At 39.0% G+C, this 19,304-nt stretch overlaps 1 non-coding gene across 1 annotated transcript; it reads right to left on the minus strand.

Moving 5' to 3' along the window:
• Positions 1–6,906: 6,906 nt before the first annotated feature.
• On the minus strand, positions 6,907–7,014 carry LOC145110353 (small nucleolar RNA R71). The gene has a single exon (XR_013709735.1). It is a non-coding gene; the product is annotated as a small nucleolar RNA R71 (small nucleolar RNA).
• Positions 7,015–19,304: the final 12,290 nt, after the last annotated feature.

Here is a 19,304-nt window from a genome sequence, read left to right on the forward strand (position 1 = left end):
TAGGAACGGGTCTACGGCCACAATGTCGGCCCGTTTAGTTAGCAGTAGTTCCGGACTTTGGTCCGATGCTGTAGTTCAGTGTGCTTGATGTCTTTGTGATTCAAGCATGTCTTATGTGCTCCGGACTTCGGTCCGATGCAGTATGCAGTATATTTGTTTATGCTAGTTGATATGTTTATGCTATGCTATGTTATGCTCAGTCAGTTTCCGGACTTCGGTCCGATGCAGGGGACAAGGTCCCAGTCAATTCCGGATTTCGGTCCGATGCAGGGGACAAGGTCCCAGTTAGTTCCGGACTTCGGACCGATGCAGTTTTCCGGACTTCGGTCCGATGCAGAGGGCAAGGCCCTGGTTAGTTTCCGGACTTCGGTCCGATGCAATGGGCAAGGCCCAATATGTGTTTATATGTTATTGTATGGTATGTGGTAGTTTGGGGGATCTCACTAAGCTTCGTGCTTACAGATTTCAGTTTTGGTTTCAGGTACTCAGTTTTCAAAAGAGGAGCTTGGGAAGATTGCAGTGCACACACCATTTGTTCAGCCTGGGATGTTTATACTCTGATATACTTGACAATTGTTATAATATTTTGAGATACATTGGTTATGATTTTTATATGAGGTTTATCGACTATGGTTTTTATTATTAAATTAAACGAAATTTTCAGACTGTGTTTTTGGGATGTTTCAGGGACGGTCATCTTCGATGGTTCCAACTTCATGGATTGGATCTGGAACATCAGGATGGTGACTCGTTACGAGGACAAGGAATATGTCCTAGACAAGGAGCTAAAGGAGATCGATGAGTCCACTGCTACTCCCCAGGAGATCGGTGACTTCCGGACACATGAAAGAGATGCTACCAAAGTGGCATGCATCATGATGGCCACCATGACAGCTGAACTCCAGAAGTCCTATGAGGACTACTACCCTTTTGAGATGCACCAAGATATGATGGAAAGATACCATCAGAGTGCTCGTCAAGAGCGGTATGAAATAATCTCCTCCATTATAACAACCAGGATGAAGGACGGAGAATCCGTCACGAGCCACATGCAGAAAATGCAAAGGTATGTGGATCGTTTGCTGAAGCTTAATGTGAACTTCCCCGAGGAGCTTGCAATAGATACTATTTTGCACTCCTTACCCTCGTGTTATGATCAATTCCGCATGACATACCACATGAATAAGGAAGAAGTCACACTCAGCAAACTTCAAGGACTCCTAAAGACCGTAGAAACAGGTCTTAAAGGTAAGCCGGTTGTTAACACTCCTACTCCTACTCCAAACTTTGCCCCTGTCTTGGCAATCGGGAAAGGTAGAGGGAAGAAGAGGAAGAGCTCTTCGAAGGGTACCAAGGCTAGGACCCTTGATGGCTCTTCTTCAAGTGGAACCAAGAAAGGTTTCGTCACTCCTTTTTCTGACCCAAAAGAGGCTGAATGATTCTATTGCCATGAAAAGTCACATTGGAAGCGGAACTGCCCAAAGTACCAGCAAGATGTGAAGGATGGGATAGTTAAACCCAACCATGCAGGTATTTACACTATTCTATCTAATAACTCACCCTATTCTAACTCTTGGGTCCCTTATACCGGTTGTGGTATTCATATTTGTTCTGATTTGCAGGGACTAAGAAGAAGTGAGAATGTGGAGCATGGAAAGATAAACTTGATCATAGGGAATAGGAAAGCTTCACTTGTCACCAAGATTGTAGTTTATTCTTTGTTGCTAAGTAGTGGGTTTACTTTAGATTTGAATAAATGTTGTTATTCGCCAGAAATGACAAGAAATATTATTTCCTTTCATGCTTTGTACAAATAAGGGTTTACCTTTTCTTTTGATAATGAAAATGGTGGAATAAATGCTTTCTTTAATAATGTTCTTTATTTTAAAGCATTACCTTGTGATGGTGTGTATGAAGCAGTATATGTTGTAGATAATCTAGGAAATAATGTGTTGTGTATTGATTCTTCGAGTAATAATAACTTGGATAAAGCATCATTATGGCATTGTCGTCTTGGACATGTGAGCAAGAAATGCATAGCCCAACTCCAAAAGGATGGAGTCTTGGAGTCATTTGACCTAAAATCAAATGATAGTTGTGAACCATGCTTACTTGGAAAAATGACAAAGTCACCCTTCACTGGTTCTTGTGCTAGGGGTGATGGTTTGTTGGATCTGGTACACACGGATGTGTGTGGACCCTTCAAATCTGCCACAGGGGATGCTAATCGTTATTATTTGACTTTTACTGATGATTATAATAGATATGGATATGTCTATTTAATCAAGCATAAGTCAGAGAATTTTGAAAGGTTTAAAGAGCTTAAACAGGAAGTCGAGAATCAATTGCGCAGGAACATTAAGATGCTTCGATCCGATCGTGGTGGTGAGTATCTTAGTATAGAGTTCCTCGACTATCTTAAGGAATGTGGGATTATCTCACAATTGACACCTCCCAGGACACCACAACTCAATGGTGTGGCTGAGAGGTGCAATCGAACCTTGCTGGATATGGTTCGTTCCATGATGAGTCGAGCTTCGCTACCAATCTCATTTTGGGGGTATGCCTTAGAGACTGTCGCCCATATCCTTAATCTGGTCCCTAAAAAGAAAGTTGCCAAAACTCCTCATGATATGTGGACTGGTAAAGTTCCTAAAATAGACCACATCAAGATTTAGGGTTGCGAGGCTTTCGTGAGACACGAGACCCATGATAAGCTCGAACCTCGAATTGAGTGGTGTATTTTCATCGGCTACCCACAGAAATCCTTTAGTTACCTCTTCTACAGACCTAGTGACAATATGGTCTTTGTAGCAAGGAGGGGTGTCTTGAGAGAGAGAGAGAGAGAGAGAGAGAGTTCATAAGCCAAGGAAACAGTGGGAGGCAAATTGACCTTGAAGAAATTCAAGAGTCAAGTGGTGAAGGAACTTCAAATCCTAGCACTTAACCTGAGGAGGAAACTCCTGTTGAGCCAATTGACAAGTTTGTACCTATGAGGCGTTCCACAAGGGTTAGAAATGCACCTGAGCACTACTATGGTTTCCATATTACTGCGAAAGGTGAGACACTTATCAGTGATGAGACATTGGTAAGTCTGGATGAACCTAACAGTTACGCGGAAGCCATGGCAGGCCCCGAGTCTGCCAAATGGAAAGAGGCAATGGACAGCGAGATACAGTCCATGTATGACAATCAAGTTTGGAACTTGGTTGACAATGTACCAGGGCGTAAGACAGTTGGGTACAAATGGATCTTCAAGAAGAAGACCGACATGGATGGTAATGTACACACATATAAAGCGCGACTGGTTGCAAAGGGCTTTTCTGAAACTTCGGGAGTTGATTATGATGAGACCTTTTCACCAGTTGCAAAGATTAAGTCCGTTAGGGTTCTATTAGCCATAACTGCATTTCATGATTATGAAATATGGCAAATGGATGTCAAAACCGCCTTCCTTAATGGAAGTTTGGCTGAAGATGTTTACATGAGTCAGCCAGAGGGTTTTGTCAGTACAGAATACCCTAATAGAGTATGTAAGCTCGAGAAATCCATTTATGGATTAAAACAGGCACCTCAGAGATGGAATCTTTGCTTTGAAGAGAAAGTCAAAGAATTTGGCTTTTCAGGGAGTGAAGATGAATCTTGTGTCTATTTCAAGGCTAGTGGGAGTATAGTCAGCGTTTTGGTACTGTATGTGGATGACATACTACTCATAGGAAATGACATCCCAACCCTACAGGAAGTGAAGTCCTAGCTTGGGAAGTGTTTCTCTATGAAAGACCTAGGAGAAGCTGCCTATATTCTAGGGATAAGGATTCTGAGAGACCGGAGTAAAAGACTAATTACAGTTAGTCAGAGTACCTACTTGGATAAGGTGATGAAGAGGTTCAGCATGCAAGACTCAAAGAAAGGAGAGTTACCCATCCAGAGTAACGCCAGAATGAGTAGAACTCAGAGCCCGAGTACTGAGGCCGAGATAGCAGAAATGAGTCGAGTACCTTATGCTTTTATAGTAGGTTCGATCATGTATGCTATGACCTGCACTCGACCTGATGTAGCCTTTGCTTTAAGCATGGTTAGCAGATATCAAGGGAACCCTCGCAAGGCACACTGGACTGTGGTAAAGAATATCCTCAAGTACCTGCGGAGGACAAAGGACTAGGTCCTTACCGTCGGTGGGAGTGATGACTTGAGAGTTGTATGGTATAGTGATGCTAGCTTTCAGACTGATAGGGATAATTTCCGCTCTCAGTCAGGTTGGGTCTTTACCTTAAACGGAGGAGCAGTTACTTGGAAGAGTTCCAAGCAAGAGACAGTGGCTAATTCAACTTGCGAATCATAGTATATAGCAGCAAGCGAGGCAGCGAAGGAGGCGATATGGCTAAAGAACTTCATTGGAGACCTTGGAGTTGTACCAGCTATAAAGGAGCCAATGGAAATTTTCTGTGATAGTGAAAGTCCAGTTGCCTTAGCCAAGGAACCAAGGGATCACGGGAGATCCAGACACATCGACAGAAAATACCATTTCATCAAACATCGAATAGAAGAAGGACTCCTCGTGGCAAAGAGGGTATCATCTGATGAGAACCCAGCAGATCCCCTCACGAAGGGACTGATTCGGGTTAAGCATCTCTAGCATACTTGGAGCATAGGGCTGAAGGATGATATTAGTTTTAGTAGTTAGATAATTTTGACATTTGTAAAGTGTAATTGACATTTGATGATGAATAAAAGTTGTGTTTATTTATGAGTAAAGTGTTGCTATCTCTTGTCAATCGTTTACTATATTTCTTTTTCATGTTTTGACTTCCGGAATAATTATGTTTGGTATATCATATTATTCGAATTCTCCACAGTCAGTCATATGTTGGAAGTAGTTATGAATCAAGACTGTCATGAGATGGTTGCAGAGGTCTAAGTTGTTGGACATGGCTACAACACTCATGAGTGCTTATAAGTTCTGAGCATTGGATTCAACCCACGCTCACTGGTATCACTTCATGGAATTTATCTCGAGTGATTGTGAGACGGTAATATCATATAAGTCTTCAAAACTAGAGATATGACTTGTTGCCTATGAGTTGGTTATGCATTGATCGTACGAAACCGCATTGGTAACTCGATGTTATAAAACGTACTTTTGTGTGTGATTCAACAAGTAGTAGAACAAGCATATGAGTCGAAGTTTATCTGTTCCTTCTTAGATTAGAAGCGATATTTGGGCCCCTCGATGATTTTGTTTTGACCTATGTACTGGGCCCGGTCAGAACTAAGTTGATGTGTTCAATTAAGTTCTTTGTCAAACAAATCAGAAATCGGGAAACAAACTGCTGGACAATAAGTAAGACATTGTTCCATGTATTTGTCTGGCTGATATCTAGAACAGAGGATTATATGATCATTTATCTTAAATGGCGTATCATCATCTTCTTAGTTCCGAGAGACCTTGAAAGAGCTACGATTGCAGATCGGTTCCTGAAGTCATACTTACAGATATAGTTATTAGACTTATCCAAGTGGGAGACTGTTGGATAAGGTGTCTAAGTCCATAACTATATTTGGTATGTACTTGACCCGACCCGGCATGGTCCATTTGGGTTGCATGGCATCATGCATTTGGATAGACTTAATGAGAGAAATAACACTTGTGGTTTATTAATATATTATAAGTTCTAATATATTAATAGTATTATTTAATTAGTATTGATCAAGAATTAATTTGGAATTAATTAAGTGATCAAAAGATGACTAATTAAATATATGGTTTGATTATGTAAATCACCCATAACTTGTATAGTGGGCTAAAGGCTCCATGGATTATCAAGTTGGGTTAAAACCCATAGGATGCTCCATGGGAGTTACAAACCCATGGGTCATGGAAATGAAGAGTCATGTCACATTAGGGTTTACATGGTGTAACCCTAGATGTGACACACTATATAAAGAACATGATTCACACCAAAATCGGTTACACTAAGAACAAGAGAGGGCAAGCCGATTTTACAAGTGTTAGACATTCTCTCAAAGTTATTCCAAAGCATTTGGTGTTGTGTGAAACATTTGAGGCATCACACTTGGGGTGCTAGGCTCTTAAGGTTATCAAGGAATCAAATCAACTACAAGGTATGAAATTCTAGCCATCTTTTTATGTTAAAAGTTCCCATGTATGCTAGATAGGATTATGAACCTTGGATATCAAATTTTGCATGTATTTTAGACAAACATAGATCCAAGGTTTTCTAGGGTTGCATGTACACTTAGGAGTGTTAGAATGCTTAAAACCCATCAAGGTACACTGCCTTTCGTGTGTTTAATTTGTGTTTAAAGTAATAGGATTAAAACTAGTGTGTTTTCCACACTAATGCCACCCGTGGAAGATTCGGAGTCAATTATTTGTTAAGAGATGGGAAAAGCAATCGAAGAACCTAATAATCTCAACGACATCCACAACGAGAAGGTAGAAGGTTACGAATCCGACACACCCACAATTAGTGAATAAAGCAATTCCGACCGAGAAGACGACATGGCCGACATCGCTGATATACCAATGGGGGACTATAAGAAGCGCATAAGAGATGGTACCGGATCGGGACTCGTGCAACCAGCAATCCCAGCCAATGCCAACTTTGAGTTGAAGGGTCACATACTCGCCCAACTAAGAGACATTCTGTTCTATGGGAAGGATCACGAAGATGCCTATAAGCATATTGAAGAAGTCATGGATATTGCTGACAATTTCCACATGCCAAACGTACCTCGCGATATTGTTTTACTTCAGATGTTGCCAGTCACATTCAAAGGAGCCGCAAAGGAATGGTTGAAATCCCTACCTCCAGGATCCATTACAACATGGCAAAAGATGCGTGAAGAGTTCATTGATTAGTTTTGTCCACCTTCTAAGATAGCAAACTTGAAGAAAGCTATTGCCAATTTCGAGCAGATGCCAGGAGAACCACTCTATGAGGCGTGGGAGAGATACAAGGGTTTGATAAGAAATTGTCCTCAAAACGACTTGAACATGCAAGAGGTTTCTATCTTTTATGATGGTGTGAACGTCACAACTAGGCAATTACTTGATTCCCAAGGACCTCTCACAAAGAAACCACCAGCTGTTATAAAAAATTTAGTGGAAGAGTTTTCCAAACATTCAAGGGAGTATCACAACCCAAGGAACGACACGACTAGAGGCATGGTGAATTCAGTTTCTGATGATATGATTGCAATGATGGCAAAGCTAGAAAGTATGGATCGTAGAATGACAAAGATGGATCAATCCATCCATGCCATTCGGGTGGGTTGTGACAATTGTAGCAGACCCCGTCTTACTAAAGATTGTGATCTTGATGAGAACGACAACCGAAAGGCACAAGTTTGTTATTCAAGTGGTGATAGATTGGATGATGATTGGCGAAAGCCCAAGAAGGAGTGGCCTCCCTACAATGAGTACAAGAAGGCAAAGGAGGAGAGATATAGGCAAAAGGTGCGCGGGTTTTATCAAAAAGAGGAACTGGTACAAGAGAAAAAGACGGATCTTGAAGCTATGTTAGCCCGATTTGCTAATGCTTCCGAAGAAAGGCATGATGATGTCGATGCGGCCATTAGAGATCAACAAAAGATGATGAAGGAGCACCAAGCAATGATGATGGATCAACAATCTCTACTACGGAATCAAGAAGCTTCAATTTTAAATATTGAAAAACAACTTGGGCAACTTGCCAAGCAATTTAACGAAAGAACACCGGGCGGACTTTCGAGCGATACCGAGAAAAATCCGAAGGGAGCACACATTAACATAGTGACAACAAGGAGTGGGAAGATAGTCACACCCCTGACCCCAATCCCAAGTGAAGATCCTAAGGAAGTACAAGAAAAAGACCAAGAAAGTGCGGAAGCGCAAACAGTGGAGAAAACTCGTCGAGTCCCTGACAAAAACTCGACGAGTTCCTTACTTGATGAGAAAAATCAGATGCCAGCCAAGCCATACCAGCCTCCATTGCCATTCCCGGGTCGAGCTCGATAAGAGAATCAGAATGAAGACTACCAAAAGTTCCTGGAGCACATAAAGGCCTTACAAATCAACATTCCTTTCATTGAAGCGGTCGCACAAATGCCCAAATATGCCAAGTTCATAAAGGAACTTCTCACAAATAGAAAGAAGATGGAGGAAGCATCCAAAGTGGTTCTAAATGAGAATTGTTCAGCCGCAATGTTGAACATATTGCCAAAGAAGATGGGTGATCCGGGTAGCTTGACAATACCTTGCCAATTTGGAAATTTAGCCACTAGCTACGCATTGGACGATTCGGGGGCAAATGTAAACCTCATGGCTTATTCTTTCTTTAAGAAACTAAACCTTCCAGAGCCAAGACCAATCCGAATGGCGATCCACTTAGCAAACAAGACAGTGACATTCCCGAGAGGCATATGTGAAGATTTATTGGTAAAAGTCGACAAGTTTGTCTTCCGGCGGATTTTATTGTACTAGATATGGAGGAGGATCATCAAGTGCCAATAATTCTTGGAAGACCATATTTGAACACCGCTAGTGCCATAGTTGACATACGAGAATCCAAGCTTACCCTTCGGGTGGGAGAAGACTCGGTTACCTTTGGACTGGATAAAGCAATGAAACATTCAAAGTATAGTGATGGCACGACTTTTTAGTGGATATCTTGGAAGAATTATTGGAAGAATGGCAAGAAGACAAATCAAGTGAACATATCTTCACTCCAGAAGAGGATTTTGATGCTGAGAGAGACCTGAAGGAGCTAGAAAGACTACTTGAAGAAGCTAAATACGAAGAACTAATCAGAAGTGTTGAACAGAAAACTCGACGAGTTTATAGCAATAACTCGACGAGTTGCGACGAAAAATCACGATCAGACGAACTTTTTGGCCTAAACTCGACGAGTTTATTCCCAGAACTCGACGTGTTTAGTGTACAAAGCACAAAACTGGAGCTGAAAACATTACCGGAACACTTGGAATACGCATTCCTGGAAGAAGGGGAACAAAAGCCTGTTATTATTGCATCCGATCTTACCCAACCCGAGAAAGACGAATTAGTTAAAGTTTTAAAGAAAAGGAAGAATGTCATCGCATGGAAAATCACCGACATAAAGGGAATAATTCCTTCATATTATTCTCACAAAATCAATCTTGAAGAAGGAGCAAAGCCGGTAGTGCAACATCAAAGGCGATTGAACCCAAACATGCAAGAAGTGGTCAAAAAGGAGGTAGTCAAGCTCTTGGATGCTGCGATCATTTATTCAATTTCTGATAGTCCATGGGTTAGTCTTGTTCAAGTAGTACCAAAGAAAGGAGGGATGACAGTCGTGACGAACGAGAAGAACGAGCTCATACCTACACGAACGGTAACCGGTTGGCGAGTGTGCATAGATTATCAAAAGCTAAACGATGCCACTTGCAAGGACCACTTCCCTCTACCTTTTATTGATCAAATGCTTGAAAGATTATCTGGCCATTGCTATTATTGTTTTCTAGATGGATTTTCAGGTTATTTCCAAATCCCAATTGACCCAAATGATCAAGAGAATACCACTTTTATGTGTCCAAGTGGAACGTTTGCATATCGACGCATGCCTTTTGGGTTATGCAATGCGTCTGCCACATTTCAACGATGCATGACGGCGATATTCCACGATATGGTGGAAAGGTTTATGGTAGTATTCATGGATGATTTTTCTGTTTTTGGTTCTTCCTTTAATGATTGTCTTGCTAACCTTGATTTGATGCTTGCTAGGTGTGAAAAGACCAATTTAGTTTTCAATTGGGAAAAGTGTCACTTCATGGTAAAAGAAGGGATTATATTAGGCCATAAAGTGTCCAAAGCGGGGATTGAGGTGGATCGGGTAAAAATTGATACCATTGCAAAATTGCCCCCGCCAACTAATGTAAAGGGCGTTAGGAGTTTTTTAGGTCATGCGGGTTTTTACCGTCGTTTTATAAAAGACTTTTCTAGAATAACTCCACCTTTAACTCAACTCCTTTTGAAAGATGCACCTTTTAATTTTTCCAAAGAATGTCTAAATGCTTTTGAAATATTGAAAGAAAAATTAACTAACGCCCCGATCATTATCGCCCCGAATTGGAATTTACCATTTGAAATAATGTGTGATGCAAGTGATTTTGCCTTAGGTGTTGTGCTTGGTCAAAGGGTTGACAAACATTTTCAACCAATCTATTATGCAAGCAAGACCTTAAATCCGGCCCAAGAAAATTACACCATAACTGAAAAAGAATTATTGGTCGTGGTTTATGCTTTTGATAAATTCCGTCCTTATCTTATATTATCTAAAACCACTCTTTTTACTGACCATTCTGCAATTAAATATTTATTTGCTAAGCAGGATGCAAAGCCCAGATTGATCCGGTGGGTGTTGTTACTTCAAGAATTTGATATCGAGTTCAAGGACAAGAAAGGAATGGAGAATGTAGCGGCCGACCATCTTTCAAGATTAGAGAATCCAGAAAGGGATGAATCTGACAATACGGGTATTGGGGATAGTTTTCCAGAAGAGTACTTAATGGTGATCATGGGAGAAGAATCATGGTATGCAGACATTGCCAACTTTTTGGCTGGAGACTTTATTCCAAAAGGGCTTACTCATCAACAGAAAAAGAAACTCTTTTCAGAGAGCCCTATCTTTTTAGGAGTTGTGCAGATGGGATCATTAGGCAAAGAAATCCGCGACATTCTAGAGCATTGCCACAATGGACCTGCAGGAGGACATCATGGAGTTCAATACACTGTTAAAAAGGTGTTTGATGCAGGATTCTATTGGCCAACGATTTTCAAGGATGATGTCACCTATGTGAGAGAGTGTGATGCTTGCCAGAGATCACAGAATATTTCCGCAAGGAATGAAATGCCTCAAAGAATCATCCAAGTATGTGAAGTATTTGATGTGTGGGGTATAGATTTCATGGGGCCATTCCCATCATCTAAGGGGTACAAATACATACTTGTAGCAGTGGACTATATATCAAAGTGGGCAGAAGCGCAGGCATTACCAACAAATGATGCAAGGGTTGTGGTAAAGTTTTTGAAGAAATTATTTTCTAGGTTTGGAGTACCAAAAGCTTTAATAAGTGATAGGGGAACCCATTTTGCTAATGAACAACGAGCAAAGGTATTGCAAAGATAGGGTGTACGCCATATATTTTCAACACCTTATCATCCACAAACGAATGGGCAAACTGAGGTCACGAATAGAGCACTCAAGAGAATTCTAGAAAGGTCGGTGGGCAGTCATAGGAAAGATTGCGCAGATAAGTTAGATGATGCACTTTGGGCGTTCAGGACTGCATTCAAGGCACCCATTGGAACCACACCTTATAGGTTAGTTTATGGAAAAAATTGTCATTTTCTAGTGGAACTTAAGCACAAGGCCAATTGGGCTTTGAAAACATATAATTTTGAACCAAATGAGTTGCGTGCCAATCGCCTCTTGCAAAGGAATGCCTTAGAGGAATTGAGAAATGAGTCTTACACTAACTCGTTGATTTATAAGGACAAGACAAAAAGATGTCATGATGCGAGATTAAAGGGTAATAAGGAATTTGAAGAAGGGAAAAAAGTTCTTTTATATAATTCAAGACTTAAACTTTTTCCGGGCAAACTACGCACTCGTTGGACCTGGCCTTTCCCAATTAAGCATGTTTTTCCATATGGGGTGATTGAATTGTGGAATAAAGATGGGATAAGTTTCAAGGTCAATGGTCATAGGGTTAAGAAAAATGAAGAAGGAATGCCCAAGGAAGCAGAAATTGAAGAAGGACTAGATTTTGAGAAGGCCGCAACAACGTAGGGCAGGAAGGAGTCCAGCTAAACACTCCTAAAAAAGAAGCGCTTGCGGGAGGCAACCCGATATTTGAGTTTGCTTTCTTTTTCTTTTTCTTTTTAGTCTTTCATTTTATTTTTTGTGTGTTTTATTAGAATTTTTAGTTTTTATCTTCCAAATTTACTCAAAATATTGTTGGGAGGATTAGCAAAATTGAGTGTCGGGTGGTGCGTCATTTTCACAAAGAAAACAAATTTTTTTTTCAAACAGAGGAGAAAACTCGACGAGTTGACCCTCAACTCGACGAGTCGATTTCAAAATTCCCGACATTTCGGTCAAACTCGCGTCAACTCGACGAGTTTTATTTTATTACCGAAAAAAAATATTTTTTTTATTGCTGTAAATTAGGGTTTTTACCCTAAAAGGGTAACCCACACGTTCACAGCCGTCACAGCCCCACTCCAGTCAACCGAAAATCCTCCCAAGTGACTCCTTCTTACTTTGTGCTTTCTCCTTCAAATTTCTTCAAAAAGGTAAGATTTTTAATGCATGTTCTTGGTAAAGTTCCGATTTTTAGTAGATAGATGGCCCCAATTTGTTGAAATAACCCGATTTTGAAGTTTTCATATGGGCATTAGGGTTTAGATTTTGACTAAATTAGGATGTTTTTGCTAGTTGTATCCATGGATTCTTGCTTATTTTGCTAACTTAGACAAACCCCTGAGTGAAATTTTGTGTTAAATGGTTGGATTTATTGAACCCAAGAAGGATTTTTCGCACCTGCTGCAGAACCTACCAAGATGCACATGAACTCGACGAGTTGTGCATGAACTCGACGAGTTTATGTTGTTTTATGACAGTTTTAATCCTTTTAACATTTTCTGTGTTTGTTAGGTTTGCTATGATTTTGGTTTTGCAGAAACATGTCAAGAAGCAGGAACCAAAGTTCTCAAAGAGGTCAAAGGGGCTTTCCATGGCTTGATTTTCCTCAAATTGGCTCAAAGGCAACCATGGTGGCATGGAGGAAAAAGTTGCAAATGTTGCAAAAGAAAGACTTTTATTTACCAAATGAGTTGGATTGGCAAAGCTTGGATCAATGGGGGTTAGTGGGAGAGATGAATCCGTACCTCACTAAGGTTTTCATTCAAGATGAGGTGAGGGTTACATGTCATGCGTGGAGGCGAATCTTCCAACTACAAGAGCCGATTTATCAAGAATTATGCTGGGAGTTTTATGCTACTATTGCATTCCGTGCGGGTGATAACTGCTTTGACACTAGTGTGCTCACTTTTATGCTTGGGGTGAGTTTAGAGAGTATGGTATGGCGGAATTAGCATGGAGAATGGGTTTGTACAAGGAGAATGTAGCTGTGACCGAAGCTTTTGGAATATTTTTAGAGAGTTGTCATAAAGATTTTCCCAACGGTGAGGATGCGGTGATATGGTGGCATACAATTGCCAATGGGGTTTACATCCCATCTGCAGCTCAAGAGGCGAGTATCCAGTCACCTATCCATCGTCTTATCCACCGCTTCATCTCAAGTTCTGTAAATATGCGCAAAGATGATGATAAAGTGCCAAGCCGCGATGTCTTTTTCTTATGGTGCATTCTTACAACAAACATATTTTGCAATATTCCATATTGTTTGGCAAAATATTTGGCGGAGAGTGGGGTGAAAGATAGGACAACTTCACAGATTTGTGGTGGCATGTTTGTGACTAAATTAGCAAGGTCATATGGAGTCCTTGGTGGAAGAGTTGGGAATCAACTAACAATGGTGCCACAACCCACTTTTAGTCCTCTTCTTTATAGAAGGGCTAGGATTATTGAAGATTATGGTGGGGGCAATTTTGGTGTTCCCGGGGTTGATGACATGGTGATGTCCGAACAACCGGGAAGGCGAGTTCGTCCGAGACAAGGAAACATGCAAGAGGATCCTCTCGTCATTCCTATAGATGATGGACTTCCCATGGACCCTTATAATGTTGAGCTAAGGTCATTTCAAGATGAATTGCCGCAAAGTTTGAATTATATTCATAGAAATTTTTTTCATATAATGCACCATTTGAACATACCAAGGATGAATGATGAGCCCGGATTTCCGTATGTGAGGAGTTGGAATGAAAGGTGGAGTGCACGACAAAGTGGAGCCGGAGGAAGTGGGTTAGGAGGAGACGAGAGTAGTGAAGATGAAGACTAATTATCCTTTCCTTTCTTTTGTCTTTTTATTTCGTTTGGTTTGTTTAAGCTTTTTTTTGTTTGGTGTGTTTTTATTTTGATTTGTGTTGTTGATGTTTAAACTTAAGTAATTTAGGATTTTGATTAGTATGTTTTTCCTTTTATTACTTGGTGTTTGTTTTTGTTATTTTCATAATATAGGGTGAGGGATAGAATAAAAGAATAAAGCGTGAGCGGTATAATGTGAGATCGAGTCTAAAATGAGAAGAATGAGGGAATTGAGTCTATTTAGAAGTTCGGCGAATAAATAGATGAAATGATGAGCTTTTACTGAAGAAAAATGAGGGGGAATACTGCTACAATCATTCCCTAGAAATCCAAAAACGACCCTGAAGTTGGAGTCAATTATGTCCACTCAGTGAATAAAACTTGTCGAGTTCCTTATATAAACTCGACGAGTTACTGCGAAAAAAAAAACCCGACTGTGCCAGCTTTAACGACTCAACTCGGCGAGTTATCTATGGACTCGACGAGTTACTTTTTCTCTTACCTTCAAGTTGGTGATTTGATTACATTTGACAAGGGCAATTGGCTATACTATTAAAGATCAATTTCCGAGAATTTCCAAGTTCTTTTTCCTCTATATTTTGGAGCATAATCACACGAGATTTGAAACCCAAGGCGTGGATGAGCTGTTCCCATGTCTAAAGTCAGCTGAAGTAGGAGCTTTCCAAGAAGAATTTCAACCTCGCAACTTCTACCCTAGGGGAGTTTGTTCTAATTCTCTCTTTACTTTTATATTCTTTATCATGCATAACATGCAATGAGGACATTGCATAATTTAAGTGTGGGGTAGGGGGTTGATTACATTTAGTGAAAAGAAAAAAAATTAGAATCCTTGCTTGGTTTGAAAAAAAATTGCATAAAAAGTACTAGGGTTAATTTAGAAAATTTTGGTAAAGCAATTAGGGTTCCATGCTATTATTGTGTTTGATGATTCTATGAAAACCCAAATGTTTAGTTGAGCCAATATACGTTATAGTGCATTTGTGGCCCCCTTTATTTTAGTGAAATCATGGGACAAAAACACAACCTCGCTTAGTTTGAGGATTGCAACATGTTTAGCATCGTGTACTTGAAATGTATCCAGGAGAGCTCAAGTAGTCATTGCACACTAGACTAATGCCTTTAACCAATAAAGAATGAAGTTAAATTCCCTTGCTTAAGCATATGTTTTTCTAGGTTTTTAGTTTTGAGTGGAAAAAGTGAGTTTGAAAAAAAAAAGTGATGAATGTTTGAAAGAATCTACACAGCTATGAAGACAAAGAAGAAATACATAGAAGAACAGCTGCTAAAGATTCAAGGCAAAAAGTTATAAAGTATTTATTTTTATTGTAATTTTCTTTTCTAGGTTCTTTTATCATATGTATGCTTGAGGGTTTAACCAAAAATGATTTGAGGTTAAGAAAGTTTTCTGGGGATGGATTCGGACGGATGCATAAAATGAACAATGTTCAAAAGAAGTGGGCGAGTATTTATGAGGATTGTGAGTATTTAGAATTGAGGGGGGTCCTTAGGAAAAACTTTATACACAAATGCATGTGTTGCGGTCTTGGCATAATGGTTGGGTTCAATTAGGATTGTCTTATATGGTATTAGTATGATAAAATTCAGTTTTGCTTGGGGGCAAGCAAAAGTCAAGTGTGGGGTATTTTTATATGGGCATATTTAGTTATAAAATTCATGCATTATCTTAATACTTTATGTTGATTTTATCTCATTTAATGAACGAAACATGCTTAATTAGTTTTAAAATTTCATTTTCAGCAATAAAAGACATGCTCGGGTGAAAAAGAAAGAGGATTAAGCGATTGGAAGCTTGGAGATTGAAAGAAGGTTGAATTATGAAGAAACTCGACGAGTTGACCCTCAACTCGACGAGTTGGTCAGAATATTCTCGATTCAAGGATACCTTGCCGTACACGTTGCATACGCGGATTATCGAAAAAAATCGTCGAGTTATTCTGAAAAACTCAACGAGTTGTGTTAATTTTTGGAAACTATAAATGGATAACATATATGCCCGAAACCCTAACTTTTGTCTGGAGGCTAGCTGCGATTATTGAAGATCAGAAGGGTTCTTGAAGCTTCAGTTTTCGAGATTGCAACCTAAGAGACAATTTAGAAGAGAATCAAAGGCAAATAATCATTATTCTTTTCTTAATCTTTGTTCTGAACCATGTTTAAATCATTAGATTTTGATTTTAGGTTATTACTTGCTGTAGATATGAGCTAAAAGCTTTTTACTTCTGTTTGGATGAGATAATCTTATGAACGTGGTTTGATTGAGTGGTTGGGTTAATATTAATTTGGTTATTTATCTCGTTAAGCTTGTTAAAGATCCTCATGTTTTGATGATAAATATTTTATGTTAATAAGTGAGTTATTAAGTTGTATGAACATCTTCTTGATTACTTGATTCATATAGTTTTGTGAATGCAAGATTGTATGCCTAGGAATAATGAATATGAAACTAGGGTTAACCAGAAAATATGTAAATCAATGTGTGAGCATGTGTGATGAACAACCACATATGATGTTGATTGAATTGAACAAAATTAATTAGCTATTATTACAAGTCTTACTTGATACGCACTGAACACTAGGAAACTTGTTAGTTTAATCACTTGATCACTGTTTGAATTAACTTGTCTACTAAAGGATTGGTAATAATGAACATGAACCCAATCACATTAGGAATCGGTAACCATTGACATATTAATCCATTGCACTTGCCACGAAATCAACCATAGGAATAAGTGAATTAAATCTGAACATAAGTCTCTTTTATCATTGAATCTAGTTGTTCTTTCTTGTTCTTCTTAATTGTTAATTGTCTTTGTTTGAAAGTTAATTGAGTGTTTAAGTTTCTAGTCATGCAAAACCAGAGACCCCCCCCCCCCTTTATTAATTGTTTTAATTAGATAATATTAGTATTTAATTTAGTTATTACCGTTCCTTGTGTTCGATACCCTACTTGCTTGAACTATATTATTAATCGATAGGTACACTGCCTTTCGTGTGTTTAATTTGTGTTTAAAGTAATAGGATTAAAACTAGTGTGTTTTACACACATCAATTTACCTTTGAGACCACTTTCGACAGTCCTCAAAAGGCCCTGAAGCTTGCTCAAAGTGACTTCCTCTTTGTTCATATGATAAGTCATGCGGAATTGATCATAACATGGAGGTAAGGAGTGTATAATAATATCTATAGCCAGCTCCTCATCAAAGTTCACATTCAATTTGAGCAGATGGTCCACAAACCTTTGCATTTTCTGCAAGTGGCCTGTGATGGGTTCACCATCCTTCATCTTTGTTGTAATCATGGAGCAGATGATTTCATACCGCTCTTGATGAGCACTCTGATGGTATCTTTCCATCAGGTCTTGGTGCATCTCAAAAGGGTAGAATTCCTCATAGGACTTTTGGAGTTCAGGAGACATGGTGGCAAGCATGATGCAAGCTACCATGGTGGCATCTTTCTCATGTGCCCTGAAATCAACAATCTCCTGAGGAGTGGCAGCAAACTCATAGATTTCCTTAAGCTCCTTGTCGAGTACATATTCCTTGTCCTCATAGAGAGTGACCGTCCTAATGTTCCTAATCCAATCATTGAAATTAGTCCCATCAAAGATGACTCTCGCACAAAGGTTCATGAGAGAGAAGGAATCGGTAGGGTTTGAGCCAGAAGCATTGTTGGAAGACATCTGAAAAAGAAGAAAGACAAAGTTTAGATTAGATATAGAGTCCTTAATATAACACCCAAAATGAAATATTAAGGCTAGGACCCAACACAATATTTCACAATTTGTAAGAGGGATGACGTAATCCAAGTTGCAAAATATTTGAAGGTATTCTAGCCCAGCGGTATCAGGTGGTGCCCTCCTTCCTTGAGGTCGAGGGTTCAAGTCCCGTGGTGGACATATGTGAAATTAGGTGTTAGTTTTGGAGTAGATTATAATATTTGTATTTTTCGGTTCAAAAAAAAAAAGATAAATGACGATTTACCAATTTCCACCATGAAAAACGAAATTGATTATTAGGTTTTAGATGAATTGAAATTCCTAGATTTTTTTTAGACTCATTGAACTTTTCAATGGCATGTTTAAATCTCGATTATGCCCTTCAAGTTTGTGACTGGGATACCGAGGATTACAAACAAGGTGTGAATAACCATGCAAATATACTTGGTACTCTTAATGTCATTTATCACCTAATCGATGTGTCGGTTAACCACACACGCTTCATCGATCTATGACAAACATTAAGCTACCCTTTTCCACCCTTACTAGTCCATGTTAGTGTGCCGGTTAACCACATATGCTCCACTAACGACTTGGTAAGGTGCAGAGTGGAATTTCATGGGTTAGCATCAATTTCACATTTTTCTAAAGTAACTAAGATTGAGAATTTATAAAACATTTAGTTACTTTATAATTATCATTATACTTAATGATAATTAATGTCCTATCTTACTCGTTCGGCTAACGACCCTCCACCAGTCAAGGAAGCGGTGGGTGAGAGTAGACAGTCATTAAACCACCATTTTATAGGCACTAACCTTATACCCCCTTATAGACCGGCTTCGTGAATGAGGCCTACTAACGGTAAGACTGACTTGTTCTTATACATACATACATACATACATATATATATATATATATATATATATATATATATATATTAAACTTATAATATTATATTAGTATAAGGGTTGAATTTTAAACTTTTAAAATTCTAGGGTTTGGACTTAATGTATTAATTGTGTGTGACTTTACAAATTCCAAAACTTGAGAGCAAGTTTTGAAACTCTTCAAAACTTTTAAACTTCATAACATATGAGTTTAATGGCTTTTAAAATGAGACTCTTCATTTTCTATAACCTATGATTTTTACTGATTCATTTAAATGAAAAACTTTTGGAATTCCATAACTTGAGGACAAATTATGGAGTGCATTAAAATCATAAACTAAACTAAATGTTCAAGTTCTAGATTAAACTCATATAAACAAGACAAGTCAAATCAAACAAATTTCATGTAATTAGACTAATCATATAAACTAATACAAAACATGAAATTTTGACAATTACCATTTGAATTGGATAAGCATGATCATTACCACATCAAAAACAAGTTTGTAAGTTCAAAAACAGTTTAGGGTAATGATCCTAGTCTAATTCCAGCTTTAAATCTCGAAAATATGCATTCAGGGGCTCCAACTCGTCGAGTGTATGAACAAACTCGACGAGTCCCCCAGT

The sequence above is a fragment of the Lactuca virosa genome, chromosome 4 (assembly GCF_052849685.1).
Source record: "Lactuca virosa cultivar CGN04683 chromosome 4, Lactuca_virosa_CGN04683_v6, whole genome shotgun sequence".
Classification (NCBI taxonomy): domain Eukaryota; kingdom Viridiplantae; phylum Streptophyta; class Magnoliopsida; order Asterales; family Asteraceae; genus Lactuca; species Lactuca virosa.